Raw genomic sequence first — 12859 nt, forward strand, 5'->3', positions numbered from 1 at the left:
TTGTTGCAGGTTGCAGTGGCAATTTCTTCAAACAGGGAAGTTTGCCACATAGTTTGCCACTCCTGCTTTCATAAGGGATTTCTGTACAGTACATGGCGTTGCTGGAGATCATTTTGCCCACAGCAGAACTTCTTTCAAAACTGTAGTTAAGGGGCTAGAACGATAGCATAGCAGGTAGGGTGTTTGTTTTGCATGAGGTCGACCCCAATTCGATTCCCAGCATCCCGTATGATCCCCTGAACACCACCAGGAGTAATTCCTGAGTGCAGAGCCAGGAGTAACCCCTGTGCAATGCCAGGTATGACCCAAAAACCTGCAACCTCCAAACAACAAAAAAATCTGAGTCAAAATTGTAAAGTCTCTCAACCTGGCTACTGTTCTACCAACTGAGTTTATCTGATATTCAAAATATTTTATTTTCTGTTTAAAAAAGTCCGTAGCATCTTCTGCAAGAGCACATTTCTTCTCAAAAATTCGATTCCTTTGCTTATCTGTAACAAGCACCACCTCCACACATGCTAGTTGTGCTGTGAGATCGCTGTGACTGAACCCTTCTTCAGGCACAGATTCTAATTCATATTCTCTTCCTATTTGTGTCACATCTGCATCCACTGAAATCTTGAACCCCTCTAGGTGGTTGGGAATGAAGTTCTTCACAGCTCCTGTTAATGTGATATTTTGATCTCCTTTGCAAATCCCACATATTCTTAAAAGCATCTTAAATGGTGAATCCTTTTCAGAAGATTTTTAAATGTCTTTGACCATATTTGTCATAGGAATTGCTATTTATCTCAGCTTTGGTCTTACAAAATGAGTTCTTAAAAAATAATAAGACTTGAAGGTCAAATTACTTCTTTATTTATCAGCTGCAGTGCAACTTGTAGGATGACATTGCTTTGTCCTTTACCCCTTGCCACAAGGAGTTTAGGTTCATCTCAGTCACACCCATCAAGGTGTTCCCGAAGTCACTCCCATCCCTTTGCTTAGCTGTAACCACTTCTCTATGCTCTCTTCCCCAAAATAGTTAATCAGCTTTTCCCCCTAATCTGACTCTGTTAATTTGTAAGGTCAGAACTTACTAGGACACTGAATTTATATTATAAGTTGATATTGCCTTTCTCTTCTCCTTATGTTTTTTGAATAATTTACTTTAAAGCAATGTCCTTTTTGTATAGACACAAGAAGACAATATTATGCTTTTGTAACTTGGGATTTAATTGGCCTCCAATATAATTCCCTCCCGGGCATCTGCTTTCTTGACTTAAGCCTCAGTTGCCCTCAGCTCCTAGCACCCCAAAAGCAGAGTCCCGATGAGGGACAGGACGGACCCAGGGCAAGCGGTGAGTTATGTGCTACCCTGGCATCAATATGGGGCAGGCCAAAGTGCCTAATTCTTAACTATAAGTTAAGAGCTTGATCATGGACAAATGCTGTCATGATCCAAAAGTAACGACGAGACTAGGACCCTGCTAGGGATAGGAAAGACTAATCTGGCCTGAGCACTGTAGTCTGAGATCAAGATGGCCCCAGGAGAGCAATTCTATAAGCTTAATGCATTTCTTATTGTGTCCATACAAAATGATTAATATTATGAATGCTTATATGTTTGCTGGATGAGGAGAGGAGAAACACACTCATGGGACTCCGCGCTATCCTAAAAGCAGCCACCTCTGAAGGGAAAGAACTTTACTCCTATTGATGGTGACCACACCTATGTGTAAGCCTCATGCTGGGGGGATTTAACTAGGCTGTAAGAGTGGGCCAGATCTGGGGGCGAGATCCAGAGAGAGATCCAGAGCCGGGAGAGAAGCAGAGAGAGAGAATGAAATAAATTGATCGAGCAACCAGTTTGGCCTTCTTCCTTCCGTCGCCTGCCCTTGACCAACAGCCACACACAGTGGTTCCAGAGCACCGAACATGGGCAGTGAGACAGAGCCACTCGGAGAGCCCGAGAGTGCACACGCCCGTCAGCGTGCTTTAGTTCTTTACACAACTGTTGTGTTAGTGGGCGGGAAAATATTAATCTTATCATTCTTTTTCTTCAGAGCTCCTGGGTAACCAGATGAATTTTCAATGAACAGTGAAAGAAACCTTGAAATAAATTTTGAAAGAGAAAACATTATTTCTGAACACTATGTCTCAAAAGTTGTCTTAAAATATTTAATAAAAACTAGGTTTTAAACAGATGTGCTGTCACTTGAGTTTTGCTGTTTTATTAATAGAGGATAGACATAGTAGACATAGTAGATTGCATATGATTCTTGAGGGTTCTAGAATTTTTTTAATTGGTAAATAAACATTGGCTTCAACTTAAAGTCACCAGCTCCATTAGCCACTAACAAGAGAGTCAGCTGTTCTTTTAAGCCAGGCAAAGGCAAGCATTCCCTAGCTATTAGAGTCCTTGATGGCATCTTCTTCCAACAGAAAGTTATTTCATCTCCATTGGAAATCTGCTGTTTGGTGTAGCTGCCTTCACCAATGACCTTAGCTGGATCTTCTGGAGAACTCACTGCAGTTTCTACATTAGCACTTGCTGTTTCATCTACCATTTTTGTGTTATGGAGATGACTTTTTCCCTTAAACTTCATGAGCCAACTTCTGCTGGTGTTAGACTTCTTATTCAACTGTCGCAGAATTCAAATCAGGTCTTGCTGGGGATAAAGCTTTGGCTTGACTGAATGTTGTGGCTGGTTTGATCTATGTGGGTTGTTAAAACGTCCTCCACCACAGCAATAAGGCATCTTTCTTTCTTATCATTCATGTGTTCACTTGAAGAGCACTTTAAATTTTCTTCGAGAATTTTTCCTTCACATTTACAACTGGACTAACGGGTTGAAGAGGCTTTTGTTAGGCCTGTCTCAGATTTGATATACATTTCTCACTAAGCTTAATCATTCCCAGGTTTTATTTAATGTGAAAGACATGCAACTATTCACTTGAAGACTGAGAGGCTAGTTTGGCCCAATATCAGTAATGTTGTGTCTCAGAGAATAGAATGGTTTGAGAAGGGAACAGAGATGGGAAAACTGTTGAACATACACAACATCTACAGTTTAAATTTGCTCTCTTACATGGGTGCAGTTCATGGCAGGCCTTAAACAATTACAATAAGAACACAGTCAATGATCACAGGTCACTATGATGGAAAATAATAATGAAAAAGTTTAGAATATTATGAGAATGACCAAATATGACACAGAGACAAGAAGTGAGAATATGATATTGAAAATATGTTGATGATAAAGTTATCTGATCAGGGTTGCCATGAAATTTATGTTGGTAAAAATAATATCAAATTTGTAGAGCTTAATAAAATGAAACATAAGGAAACAAAGTACCTGTAAGCTTTCCTCTTACTAGTAGTGTCACACAAGAATGTTGTAATAATACAACTAATATGGAATTAGAGAATAGGGCATATTCAGAGTATTCTGAACTCCATAAACATTATAGAAGATTTTGTTCACTAAGATACCAGAAAGTGTATCAAGAAACCACTTCAGGCCTCTAATTTGGGTAAACAAGTTTCTTTCATAAGAGTTAATTTGTCCTTCAAAAACATTAAATTAAATATTTGCACTCCTGTGTTTATTACAACATTGTTTACAATATCCACAGGCTGGAAATAACCTAAGTGCTCATCAGCTAAGGAATAGATAAGAGGAAATAGTCTATACAGATGATAAAATACTACTCAGCTAAAAAATAGAAGATGAAATTTTGCCAATCATGGATAGACCTAGAGGATATTATGCTAATGATGTAAGCTAAATGGATAAAGATAAACACTATATGATTTCATTCACAAGTAGTATAGAGAGAAATAGAAAAGCTAAATAAAATAGTAATAGACTTTCTCTATAAAAGCAAACAGAAGTAGGAGCTGGAGAGGTACTACAATGGGCAAGGTTTTTAGTCTTGAATGAGGCCAATCTGAGTTAGTCCCCAGCCTTGCATATATTCCTCTGACACCGTAAGAGTGACTCTTGAGCTCAAAGTCAGGAGTAACCCTGAGCACAATCATGTGTGAGCCAAAACCAAAATAATGTAAAAGAAAACAGGAGGAAAAGGAATGTTAAGGTCAAGGACTAGGGAAGAGAAGGTGCATAAGTCAAGAAAAGAGATACCACATGTTGTTTGTTAATGATGCACATTTGAATCTTGCTTCATGTAATAATTATTCAAATGACCAAAAATAAATTAATATGAAAGCAAATTTTTATCTTTCAATACAAATAAAATAGTTGAAAAGATACTTCTATGGTGGGATTAATACTGGATATTTACTCAGGAGAGGCAGACATTCACCTTTCAATCAAAACATCTACTGAAATGGAGTGATCTAATTCTTAGGCCATTTGTCTAATCAGATCACAAACCTATCAAAATAATTTTCAGTCTCAGGTTCAGATCCAGCCAGGACTTACTCCCTGCTCACCTCCATAAACTATCAGTAGAACAGAAAAATATTTCTATTTTCAGTAAGAAAGATTCCGTTGAAATGATTTAAATAAGTCCATGAGACTGAATGTGCCTCTCTGGGATAGTCATAGGTTGAAGTCCTACATAGCTGAATTGTGAGAGTGTTTGGATGAAGGGTCTCTTCGGAATGATTTGGTTCAAATGAGCTCATTAAGTGGGGCATCTATGAAAGTGAAGAGTTCAGAAGCCCCCTTTTTGTCATGTAGGGACATTGCTAGAAGGAAGCTATACACAAGAGGGTTCTTCTCAGGAATCAAATCCCAACACCTTGATCTTGGGCTTCCAGCAACCAGAATTGGGATAAAGAACCGTACATACTGTCTGTGTGTACAGATCACCTTGTCTGTGGCATTTTGTCATCGCAGACCGAGCTGAAAGTTCAAGGAGATGCCTTCAGAGAAAAGAGAGATACAGTCAGGCCAAAACTCAGTGATGAACTTTCTGGAGGCTTCATTTTCTTGTTTTTTTGTTTTGTTCTTTAGTGTAAAATGCCAAGCTCTCTCCGTGAAACCCAAAGCTGAAAAGCAAGCAAAGGAAGACTCTTAGCTGCCGTGGCTCCAACCTGTCAATTTTCCTGGAACTCAGATTCTGTGAGTCCCAGAGACTGGCTCACAGGTGAAAATCTCAGGGGTGTGATGCAGGAGTGGAATATAGTGGGGAAAGGATGCAAGGAAAGAAGAAAGACAACTGAGCAGCTTGAGAGACTCTGCAAGGTCAGGAGAGGCTGTCGCCTGTCTATTTAGAAGGGTCCAGAATGAGATCTGCCTCTGAGCCCTGAATCCTGTGTCCCGGAACTGGTTCTGAGTGAGCAGTTTTCTCATGTATGAAATGAAAGCACTTCACTTGCCAGCGATGTGAATCCTGCATATGCTGATGAACATAACTAGCTGAGCAACATGCCAGACAAATAAGTAAGAACTCAATAAATTGGTTCCTGTGTGTAAAAATTTAATAAAATTGGTTTTTTATTAGACCTTCTGATAGCCTAATCTTACCCAATTCCTTACACTTCCTGTTTTATGCACTTTTAGGATGAAAGAGATGGCAACTCATAATTTCAGGCTTGCATTCAGGGGTAAGCAGAGCTATCTTTACATGGTTCTTGCAGAAAGCCTCACAATTAAAAGCCAAAATAAAATGTTCCCTCTTCAGATTTTATTTTAACCAGCCCACAAATTTTTTTATCCGTCTTTGCCTTTCAGAAACCCCGCAGCTGATGGCAGGAAGTCAGCCAAGCAGGCTTTAGATGTCTCCGATTCTTGAGTTTTTCGTTGCTTATTAAAATTCTGTCTCACCCGTAGCCTGATCCCATAGGCCCCTGACTGCAAAGCCTGCAGAGCAGACTCTGCTCCAGTTTTATTCATTAATTCATCAAACATTTATTGAGCATCTTCTACATGTCAGGCACTGCGCTGGGCTCTGCACAGGCTCTGTGAATAAGATATTTTTATTCTTTACTGTATACAAGGGAGTCAGATACATAGAGCCATTACAACAAAATGGAGAAACTGCACCGGTGGTGGCTCATCAGGAAGCAGTGAAGTAATAATGTAGACTTTCACTCAAGAGGGTGCAAAGGGTTAAAAGAGAGATGTCTCAGGACAGAGTTCAAGTATGTCTGTCTTTGAGGGCTGTCACCTGCCAAAAACCTGCTTATTCAAGGAGACTTCCAAGATTGCCACCTCCTTTTCCCCCTCATTTTTAACGTTATTAATGTACACCTCCCCACTGTCTACCTTCCCTGCTATTTCTTCAGCAAGGCAGAGTTCAATCCTGAATATGAAAGACGCTTTTCTGGACTTGAATTGTGTGCCCTTCCCCTAGTTCGTAGGTTGAGGCATTAAGCCCCAGAGATTCCTAAGGTGCCTGCATTTGGAGAAGAAGCTATAAAGAAGGAATGAAGGAAGAAGAAGCTCCCAAATCTTGTCTAGTATCGTTTTCAGAGGCGGAGTTTACCATCCAGCTCCAGAAAAGGCTTTTGAGGACACAGGCAAAACGAGATGCAGTGACCTAGAAGGAGCAGCTGGATGACATCTGTGCCTTCGACTTCTAGAGGCTTGGACTATGATGAATTTTCATTGTTTAAGTCCCAAGTTCACAGTACTTTATTATGGCAGTTCTAGCAAACAAATGCAAGCTTCAGAATATATTTGTTGAGTAAATAAATGAATAATGTTTGCAATAAACTTGATATTTATATAGCTGTATCTCTATTTAGATATATCAATTTCATATTATCAATATCAACAACTTCCTATTACTATGTATCTGTATCAACATATTTTTATTATTTATTCTTCTCCCTTTTTATTTGTGTTGGTATCTGTGGCTATCTCTCTCTCTATATATATATGTATATATATATATATACACACATTTATACGTATGTATCTATAACATCTCTGTTTTACCTGCAGTCAAATCTGGGATCTAGGCAGGTTGCTAGTCTTTTAAGTGATATGTTTATTAAGTGTGTGTATAAATTTGTTGACTAACATGAACTCATTCTCAACAATCAGATTAAATTTTTTACTTCCTTTTAAAAGGTGGAGAAGTTTTGTTCAATTTTAACCCCATTTGGAAGTATGGGGAAGTCTTGAAGCTCTTGCCAGAGAGAAAAAATTGCGTAAGGTCAGCACTGTTTACAATAGCCAGAATCTGGAAAAAACCCGAATGCCCCAGAACGGATGACTGGTTGAGGAAACTTTGGTACATCTATACAATGGAATACTATGCAGCTGTTAGAAAAAAGGAGGTCAAGAATTTTGTAGTTAAGTGGATGGGCATGAAAAGTTTCATGCTGAGTGAAATGAGTCAGAAAGAGAGAGACAGACATAGAAAGATTGCACTCATCTATGGTATATAGTATAACAGAGTGGGAGACTAACACCCAAGAACTGTAGAAATAAGTACCAGGAGGTTGACTCCATGGCTTCGAGGCTGGCCTCACGTTCCGGGGAAAGGTCAACTCAGAGAAGCGATCACCAACTACATTGTAGTCGAAGGCCATGTGGGGGAAGGGAGTTGCGGGCTGAATGAGGGCTAGAGACTGAGCACAGCGGCCACTCAACACCTTTATTGCAAACCACAACAGCTAATTAGAGAGAGAGAACAGAAGGGAATGCCCTGCCACAGTGGCAGGGTGGGGTGGGGGGGAGATGGGATTGGGGAGGGTGGGAGGGACGCTGGGTTTACGGGTGGTGGAGAATGGGCACTGGTGAGGGGATGGGTTCCCGAACTTTGTATGAGGGAAGTATAAGCACAAAAGTGTATAAATCTGTAACTGTACCCTCACGGTGATTCTCTAATTAAAAATAAATAAATTTAAAAATTTTTTAAAAAAATTGCGTAAGGAAGCAGAAATAGAATACCGAGAAAATGGATATAAGAAACTGAAGCTGAGCATGCGAGAAGCAGCACGTGGGCTGCCTCTGTGGGTCTGCACCTGTGATAACTGTGTATTCGCTTCTGGTTCCATGTCTTTTGGTTTGGGCTCTGTTGGTTCTAACAAGTTTCTATGTGGGGATTGAATTCTTTCATTGGAATTAAAAATATATTTTTTGAGATGGGAAGCATATCTGGCAATGCTCATGGGCCACATCTGGCTCAGTGCTCAGGGACCACACCTGGTTCTGTGCCTGGCGGTTCTCAGGGAAACATGCCCACCCAGTGCAGGGATTTGAATCAGGGTTGTGGTTGCAGCCACGTCTTCAGCAGGCACCTTAATGTTTGAACTATCTCTGTGGCCCAGAATTATTATTTTGTTTTCTTGTATGACTTTTTAAAGATGAGGAGAGGAAAGGAAGCTGGTTTGTGGTTTATGTGTATATGACACGAATATTAAAACTTACCTGATCTCTGGCAAGCTACCAAGATTATCCTGCCCTCATGGCAGAGCCTGACAAGCTACCTGTGGCGTATTCGATATACCAAAAACAGTAGCAACAGGTCTTACAATGGAGATGTTACTGGTGCCCGCTTGAGCAAATTGATAAGCAATGGGATGACAGTGCTACAGTGCTACAGACTTCATTGCAGTTGACCAAGAAAGCATGGAGGAGACCATACGAGCAAGTAGTTACTGAGTCCCCTACCCCCATGCCAGAGTGACTGATCAAACTTTTAAATAATTGGGTCTGGCAGCCTGCTATCATTATTTAACTTAGGATTTGCTGTGATCTGTAAGACATCATAAAGCCCCATTTTCACCAGTGCTGACACTGAACCTCAGATTCTTCCAGGAGCTTTGTGATGCCCTACACAATGTGCAGTATTGCAATAAGTGTTTGTGCAACAGTTTTCTCTTCCTTGAATGCTTTTACATCTCTTACCTCAAAGATCCCTCTCAGCAGTTCTGTGTAAGTGACTTGCCCAGAGTAAAGTATATTTGCTTAGTTTAAAAAAATTGCTCTATCTTTATTGCAAATCATAATGCCTAAAATGAAAGAAAGAGAGAGAGAGAGAAAAGAAGTGCCTGCCATAGATGCAGGCTGGTGGGGGTTTGGGTGGTTTGATGGGGGTGAGAGGGAAACTGGCAACATTGGTTCTGGAAAATGGCACTGGTGGAGGATGGGTGTTGGAACATTGTATGACTGAAACCCAATCATAAATAGCTGTGTAATGCACTCTTTCAGAGTGATTCAATAAAATAAAAAAAAATATTAAAAAATTTGCTCTAGAAAACAGAAAGCAAAAATGAAAGTGGCCAATGAGCCTTTCTGTTTCATGACATCTGGTAGAGTTTGCCTAATATTATGCTTGAGGTGGTAAATTTCCCATACCCCTGCCATGTATCAAATAACCCTTTTCCATCATTACTCCTGGACTCTGTTCCCACAGGTGCCTAGAAGAAAAGTTTATTCTTTTGGTAGAGGACATGAACATCTGCTCAAGAAACCCCGGCTTCAACATTTGATTCTAAGCATAGCTTGATTTTTAGATTTTCATTTACATCAGAGATACATAAACTTAAGTGACTTCAAGTAATTGTGTCTTCAAGTAATTAAGACATAATTATTGAGTGAACTACAATGAAAAGTTATCTGAATAGTGAGGTCTTTGCTCGGAGTCTTGACCAGCTCTGCATTTGGATTTAGCTCTGCTCCTTCTGTGTCGGCCTCAGTTATGGGGGTCCCCTGCTCCCCATAACTGAGGGGGGGAGTTACATCTTCTGTCCTTCCTTCACCAGGTGGGGAACGAAGGAGACAATGATCACTCATTATTGCATTAACACTGCTCTAATTCTTGCCTCACGAGCTCAACACTAAAATGATGCTCACTTTACAGAAATGACTGCGTCACCAAGGCCGTAAATGGTTAGTACGAGGTCACACAGCAGGTTAGGTCAGGTCTGAGATTTTGACCCAAACCACAGGCTTTTAATGAGCAGTGCAGGAAAAAGCCCAGTGCTGTGTGATGTCATAGTCCTAGAGTCCACTGGCCTTCCTGATTTTCTCCCAGGACTGCCTCTCCTCCAAAGTGTCAGAAGGAGGGTAAAATGAGAGGTAGCCCAGAAGGCAAAGAGCAAGGTTGAAGGGGAGACTTTTCTTTCTTTCTTTCTTTCTTTCTTTCTTTCTTTCTTTCTTTCTTTCTTTCTTTCTTTCTTTCTTTCTTTCTTTCTTTCTTTCTTTCTTTCTTTCTTTCTTTCTTTCTTTCTTTCTTTCTTTCTTTCTTTCTTTCTTTCTTTCTTTCTTTCTTTCTTTCTGTTGAATCACTGTGAGATGCAGTTATAAAGCTTTTATGTTTGGGTTTCAGTCATACAATGATTGAACATCTATCCCTCCACCAGTGCACATTTTCCACCACCAATGTCCCCAGTATCCCTCCCACTAACCCAACCCTCCCCCTGCCTCTATGGCAAACAATTTTGAAGGGGAGCTTTTCTAAATTAGAAAACAAAGCAAAGAACTAAAGTCAGCTGGGCTCCACTGAGACTAAGGAAAGTTGCGTAAACATCTTTCCCAAGGCTGTGTTTCTCCAATGAACACTACGAGGGATTACACATTAACGGATGTTCATGGGCTCTCCGGTCAGCTCTCTCGCTGCCCGTGCTCGGGGCTCTGGAACCACTTCCCCACCCAGGACTGCTGTTGCAATGGGCAGACAAAGGAGGAACTAAGACCACCAGGGCACATGTAGTTGTCCCAAGCTGGTTGGTGATTAGTTGCCGTTTAACTCGTTCTCGTCTCTCCTGAACTCTCTCCACAACTCTCTCCACCTCTGGCCACAACTCTCTCCCCAACTCGCAACTCTCTCAGCTCACTCCAACCCTCTCTCTAGCTCACTCCGTAATACTCTCTCCAACTCTCGCCCGCTAACTCTGTGTCTCGCTCTGCCCACAGCTCCCACTCTGCCTCTCTCCAACTCTCTACCTTTCTTAACTCTGTCCCCCTGCTCTCCTCAGCCACCACTTTCACCACCTCTGCTCTCACCATGCCTCCCAAGCCACACCTCTCCACAGGAAGCGCAGTCAACATGTTTTTCAAGCCTTCCTGACCACCTGCAGCCCACGAGGGCAAAATAGCGCTTAAGGTGTGTTTCTCCTCTCCTTAGACTGGTAACTTAATTAACATCTTAATTCAACTTCCTAATATTTGCTGTTCTGTATGGACACGTCAATAGACACAATTAGGCTTGTAGGTTGACTCTCCTGGGGACATCTCGCTACAGACTCAGACTACAGTGCTTAGGCCAGATTAATCATTCCTAACCCTAGCAGGGTCTGAATCTAGTTATTACTTTTTGGATCATGACAGAATTTGTCCACGACCATGTTCTTAACTTATAGTTAAGCATTATGGCTCTTTGGCCAGGCCCATTTTCATGCCAGGGTAGCTTGCCTCTTGCCCTGGGCCCATCCAGTCCCTCGTCGGGGCCCTGCTTTTGGGAATCTAGGAAGTAAGGGAAACTGAGGCTTAAGTCGAGAGAGCAGATGTCCAGGAGGTTTAAGTCGAGAGAGCAGATGCCCAGGAGGTAATATTATCTGGAGTCAATTAACTCCCAAGTTACAGGCTTATCTTTTTAACTGCCTTCCTGTGCCCACACAAAAAGAAATTGCTCTGAAATAGCTAACCATGTAAAGGGCATTAAGGAGAAGAGAAAAACAATATTTACAAGTCAACATCTGATTAGGAGGCAAAGGTAATTGACAGGTTGGGGGAGCAGTCAACAAACCCAGGCTCCCTGTGGCCAGGGAGGAAGGGCAAACCAACATTATCCTACAGAAAGGCACTGCCTTTGCTCAAGAACCCAAATCCTTTAGAGCGGGGCTCTAATGAGGCATGGGCTTCAGGTATGATGCACAAGAAGAAAGAGAACTGCCGTGCTATGGGAGGGGGAGCCCTTGCTAGGCATGCTCCCAACGAGGGGCTCTGCTCTCCAGTCCCTCCACAGGTGAGCCCTCCCCTTCAAGTGCTCACATCACAAGCAGAAGACATGCCCTCCAGCTTCACAGTGGAAGGGGGACCTGTCGGTAGATATTCGTTCACTCTCTGCCCCTCCACCCACCTATTTTACTTGCCATCTGATAGAAAGTTGATCCTTCGTCCACTCTGACTTTCTTTCCATACACTGCAGCCTGTCTCCTTAGCGATTCCTAAGGATTTCATGTTGGTGTTTCCTAAGTCCTTCGGAGATCACCTCCCTGCTGTCTACAAGACCTGCTGCTGATCTCACTTCCAGACCTCAGCTTCTGGGTATGCGAAACCTGTCCTCACATTCTATATCTCTACAGTCCTAGTCCTTGAGATCACACTATTGCACATCAATCTCAGTGTCATAATTTTATTTCCAATTCTTGATCTTGGAAAACAATACAGAGGAAAGTCTGAGAGTCACCTTTGGCTCTTACTGCTATTATATAGAGCCTTCAAATCTTCTGAAAGTGGGGCTGGAGCGATAGCACAGTGGGTAGGGCATTTGCCTTGCACGCAACCAACCCGGTTTCGATCCCCAGCATCCTATATGGTTTCCCGAGCACGGCCAGGAGTAATTCCTGAGTGCATGAGCCAGGAGTAACCCCTGTGCTTCTACAGGTGTGATCCCAAAAGCAAAAAAAAAAAAAAAAAACTTCTGAAAGTGTCCTTTTATCTGTACCTGGAGACAGCAAATTACAGCCCATGGCAATAGTCCATCTTCTTCTTTCCTACATACTTCTTATAATCCCTCTCTATTTTGGCCTTTGCCCTGCCCCTATTTACAAATTAAAGGATTAAAATTACCCTTTAAACAAACAAATAAAGTTCAATTAGCACACAGCCAAGTTCATTCACAAACGTCATCTCTGACTGTTTTGATTGGGCAGAAGTTGATAGTTGTGACCTAAAAATTTAAAAACATTTACTATCTGGTTCTTCCCAGATTTTGCCAATTACTTTTC

This window comes from Sorex araneus, chromosome 5 (genome assembly GCF_027595985.1).
Source record: "Sorex araneus isolate mSorAra2 chromosome 5, mSorAra2.pri, whole genome shotgun sequence".
NCBI classification, from domain to species: Eukaryota; Metazoa; Chordata; class Mammalia; order Eulipotyphla; family Soricidae; genus Sorex; species Sorex araneus.